Raw genomic sequence first — 5,778 nt, forward strand, 5'->3', positions numbered from 1 at the left:
CTCGCATTTGTTCTGTGGATTTAAACTACGGTCTAAACCTTTTTGTTATAGTATTTTTCTCATATTTTCTTGTTTGAACTTATAAATCGAATGACACCTTAGTATGGTAGGAAGAAGAGAGAAAAGAATGGAAAGAAAATATGTAAGAGGAAGAAAATTAAAATAATATAAAGGATAGTAGTTTCCCTTAAGTTATTTGGTAGCTTACAATGAATGAAAATCAGATATTAGTACCATTATTATTTTATTCATCTACATTTTTTATCTTACTTCAAAAACAATGATTAGAAAAAGTAATTTTAGTTAGGGTTTTAACACAATTGCTTTGGAACTTTATGTAAATTTTTTATTTTTGTAATTTACCATTTCAACTTGCCAAACTCTTATAATATAACACATTTTGTTAACATCTGTAAAATTATTGAGGAGAAAAGCATTTAGGAGTGTTCATCTTTAGTTTAAACCAATTCAGTCTGTAAATGTGTAAATTTGACAAATGTAGTGCATCCAATGCACATTTAACACGTTAATTAATCCAGCAGCGACTACATCGAGAAGGAAGCAAAAAGTGGGGCTCTAAAGTCTATGTAATTAGTCCAAAGTATAGATGACCTATTGATGATCTATTGATCGAGAATGCCTCACGTTATTGACAATAGATTAAAGCCAATGGTTGACTTGGAGTAAATAAATTTATATCTTAACAAATATGTTGCCATTGATTGAGTCAAAAATTACGAGCCTTATTGTAAGGTTTCTTAAGAATTCATTCCTCACAATGACGTTTTTCAAGATTTCCTTCAGCAAGAATTGAACATTTGTGATCTTTTAAAGCTCTTGGGATTATCTTTTTTAGATTTGCTACCGCATTTGGACAACTGGAACACTGGGAGGAGTATGCAAATCTTTTTGAGTTATTATGAGGAGTCTACTAGCAACACTTGGTGAGGCCATGCGGGCAGTTTTAGTTTGTCTCGCCAAAAATTGATTAGTTTCAACTTTTCCTCAAACTTATCAATTTTTGACATTTCTTTAAAATGTTTTTTTAAAGCAACTAGGGTGTTAATATGATTTTATGTGGTATAGTCTAGTTAATATTATAATGTGTACAAAGATATAAAAGTGCAATATATAATTTGTAGTTTTTCTGTTCTATACATGTTTGTTTTTGTATCCTTTTTCTTTCTTTTTTCCTTTGATAAGCTGCTAATGGTTATTGAGACATTATCAAGGACGATCCAGGATTTTTTATTCTAATATGGAACAAAGAAGGCATAAGAATTATATACTGTAACTAAAAAAAAAGAGAGAGAGCAGGGAGTAAACTTCTTATATTCTTAATAATAAAATTTTATATAATATGACAATACAACTTTTGTACTTTAAAAGTGGTGCATAATAACCTCATTGTCAATACAATTAAAAATGCTTTTCTCAATCAACACAATTAAGGCCATTTCTTTTCATAACTCGAATGAGAACTCAAAAGTTTCGCTACAATGTTTTGTCTCATAAAAATTCAAATACAACTTTTTTACAACAATATTTTCTCACACATTAATTCACTTTTCAGTTCAAATTCTCTAATTCGAGTTGCGAAAAAAACGGCCCTCTAAATTATCATTCATCCATTAACCTTCTATTTGATTCTGGAAGCGATTCTTCACAATATTTATAGCAAAAAATACTCTCTCAACCGCAGCAGCGACAACTGGAAGGATTGATGCAAGTGTAATAAGCAAATAAGCTAGTGGGCACACTTTATTTTTTCTCGTCTCATCCAACTTCTTTTTAAGATCTCCAACGCATTTTAGTCTTGTGAGCTCCCCGCTATAGTGCATGTTAGAAATATAAGTTTCAAGTTAATCAATAAGAATAAGACTTAAATCAATTGCAGAATAAGCTTTCAGTTAAATTTAGCAAGACAAATTAATTTTTGCTTATCAAAAGCATAGAATAAATTATTAGGGCTCATACACAAAGAAGCAACTCAGTATTTGTCAATTATTAGTGCTTAAATATATACAAAGAAACAACTTAGTATTTGTCACAGTAAAATAATTATTTAACTCTTGAAGCCATATATCAATAATATAATAGAATAATTAAACACAAAAACGATGTAAATTTGTCATTTCTTTAGCTCTACGTCATGATCTGCCTCGAGTTATAAACATACTTATCCATGTTAGGAACGTCAGTGTTGTGCTTTCCTCAAAAAAGAATCATATGCTTCATCTCTCATCATCTGGAGTCGTTCCTTACATATTTTCACCAAAGTCATATCAATCACAATATCTTGATCCTTCCTTTGCAGTGTCTTTGATAATTCACTTGTAATCCCTAGAGTAGTTTTCATCAAGCATAGAGTAAATGCAACGTCGAATGATTGCATTAATCCCAATAAATTAACATTTTTGTTCAAAACTCGATCGATCCTCTACAATTGTTTCTAAAAGATCAATTGTTGGTGAGAACGTTGTAATCAAACTAATTAAAGAATCATAATGCGAGCCCGAACGTGTATCGACATAACATCTAAAAATAGTTTGTTAATTTAAACATATTTGACCACAAGTTCAAGCTGATGAGCAAAAAAATAAATGTACAAGGGCAAGGGTTCTCCTTCATAATAATAGTTTTTAAACCATTAATCTCTCCTTGCATATTACTAGCTTCATCATAAACGTGTCCTCGTAATCTAGATGTGCTCAAACTATATCTAGAATATAAATTATTAATTGTAGCTTTAAGTGAGAGAGTTGTCGTACAGGTAACATGTTCAACATTCTAGGGTTGTTCATCGGTCAGCGACTGACGATATTTGTCAGTTCGGTCACTAATTGATATTGTTGCTTTTTAGAAAATTAAAAACCGACACCGACAAAGAAGTAGGAAGAAACTAAAGGATCGGTGGCCGAAAATCATCAGTTTGGTTCGGTCGGTCACCGATGTTGCTTGGACGACGTTTATGGAGAGGGAGGAAACGGCCGGCGGCGACACATGTTTTGAGGAAGAAGAAGAGGAGAAGAACCACGACGACTCTAGGGTTTTGAATACGAAGAAGAAGAAGAGATGGGTTTCTGTTATTGTAAGTGGGCCTTAGTGAAACGTTAGGTGCGTTTGGAATTAGTTTTAAAATGATTTTATTTTTAATAAAAAGTAAAAATGAGATTGTTTTGAGAATCATTTTGGAGCCGATTCTGAAATTACGTTTGGTTGACTTTTTTAAGAGATTGTTTTGAGTATAATAAAAAAGTAAAATCATATTTATTAATTAATATATTATAATATTGTTGATAAGTATTAAAAATGAAAACAGAAAAGTGAAAATAATTTTTAATTATTTTGTAATTCTTTTACAAAAATTATTCTAACTGTTTTCATTTTTATTTTTATTTTTAAAATATTTGCTAAATAAATTATTTTTATTTTTATTTTTAACTTCTCAAAATACGTAAAACCGTTTTAAAAAGTGCCAAACATGCACGTTGTGTTTCACTTATTTTTTTTTTCTACTTGGTCCTTGGGCTTGGCTAATAATTACTTAATGGGCTTCATCATCTTGGGCTTCATTTGTTATGCAATTTGGACTTGCTGTGTAGGTTTCTATGGCAAATGAATTTATTTGGGTATTGAACAAGGTGGCGGCGACAAATTTGCAGAGAGGGACAGCGACAGCATAACGGTGGAGAGAAAATTACAAAAAGTTGGAAGTATTTTCGGTTTTTCAGTCACCGACTGATGGAGGAAAGTTAGAACAGCAGCCGCCCGAAGCATCTTTCCACGGTTCGGTTCACCGACCGATTGCGTCGGTCACTGCTTGGAGGCGGCTTTTTCCGACGGTTTTCTGTTGATGCCGTCGGTCACCGGCGGTTATCGGCTATTTTGTTCAGTCTTATTCAACACCCACAAAACGTTCGAAGTACACAACTATTCTTATCCATATACAGCAACACAATTTTTGCCCAATTTTTTTCCAAGGAAAATTATGAAGATCAGGTTGACAAGGACCCTTTGTTATGTGTACTTGTCGAACTTCATCTTGAAGATTTGGATGATATTCTGAAATTTGAGGTCTTAGCCCAAGCTCTGCTAGAAGGTTTTCGAGATTGATATCCTCTCTATTGAATTTTGCATTATCGTTATTATTTCCTTCAAGAATTGGTGAGTCTAATTAATTTCTTTTTGAATACTTCTCCATATATAATTGTTATAGTTTAAAAATAAATTTAATACGACAATTGTAATTTATTGTTCATATCCTAGCATAATACAATAAATCTAAAAAAAGAAAAAAAAAAGAAACAAATATAAGTATATTATTTAATCTAACAAGTTCGCACATTCTTATAATATTTAATAAATAAATAAAAGTTTACATACCTAGTACGATGGTTGATGAAGTATTTTGAGGAATAATCGCACTCTCGATTAAAATAATGAATGATATTTTTTTTTAGAAGTAAAGTAAAAGGAGAAAAAAAGATAGGATTAATTTTAATAATAACACTCATGAGTAAATGATTATTAATTTTAACATTACTTTTGTATACTTTCACAATTAGCATCGTCATATCAGCAAAAGTGGGACTAGGTTGGTTTTACTTGAGTTAAAATGACAATTTGCCTCATTTCAGTTTTAAAGCCTTGAATATATATTATGAAGCTTTTTTTAATTCAAATATTAAAAGTATGGAGAGGAAGAGGAGGATGAATGCAGGTGTGCACAAAGACTAAGAAAACCCCAACGACCACCACCGTATACCACAGTCTACCACCTTGAGCATTGACAAACTCACGACAGTGAAAACCCACGACAACTAGAACCCACGTAATCACGTGACGAGAACCGACGAACCTTCGCCAGAGAAATCAATGCCTAAACTTATTCGTCGGAGAAGAACAAACCGAGGAAACCTCCCCCTTTTCACCGGAGAAATCAGCCACAAAACAGACGAGGTCAATGGCAGATTCCGAGACAAACGTGAAATTTTTGTTGGCTTTTCTTGTTTATTTGTTTTTTCTTTCTTAGGTATTTATTCTTTTTTTCCTTCTACCATTTTCTGTCATCTTAGAAGAAAAGAAATGCTTTGGAGGAGGAGATAAAATAAGATAAGGTCAGTTATTTGAAAATTTTGAGGGTCAATGGATTGTCATTGTGCTCCTTATTTAGTCTGTGACTCTGTCTGATGGCCGATCATATCATTATGACCGCTTAGTAATTTATTATGATCGGTCATAAGACAGACATATCGTGCGGTCATAATAATTATGACCGACAGTCATAATTACTATGATCGCCCATTAGGTAGACAGGCGCATAGTGTGATTGTCTAACTGATGAGCCTGTAGTCATAGCATTATGACCCTTGATCATAGTAATGTGACCGCACAATTGTCAGGCTCTTAGTACGACAGTCATAGCACTTATGACCATCGGTCATAGTGCTATGATCGAACAATTGTCGGATTCTTAGTGTGCCAGTCATAGTACATTGGTTAACAACTTTGTTTACTTTCTTTTTTTTTTTACTTTATTATTTTTTTACCAATGTTTGTCATCTTAGAAGAAAAAAAAACTTTGGAGGAAGAGATGCTTTTGGAGGAAGATAAAGTAGATACTAAGAAGGTCAATTATTTGAAATTTGTGAGCTTCATTGGATTGTCATTGTGGTAGAACTCGTAACATTGTATGGTGGAATTAGTAATATTATATAATTACTAACATTGTAGTCGGTCATAATATTATGATCGTCTGGTCATTTAAGTATGACC

Source organism: Morus notabilis, unplaced genomic scaffold, assembly GCF_000414095.1.
Source record: "Morus notabilis unplaced genomic scaffold, ASM41409v2 Scaffold298, whole genome shotgun sequence".
NCBI classification, from domain to species: Eukaryota; Viridiplantae; Streptophyta; class Magnoliopsida; order Rosales; family Moraceae; genus Morus; species Morus notabilis.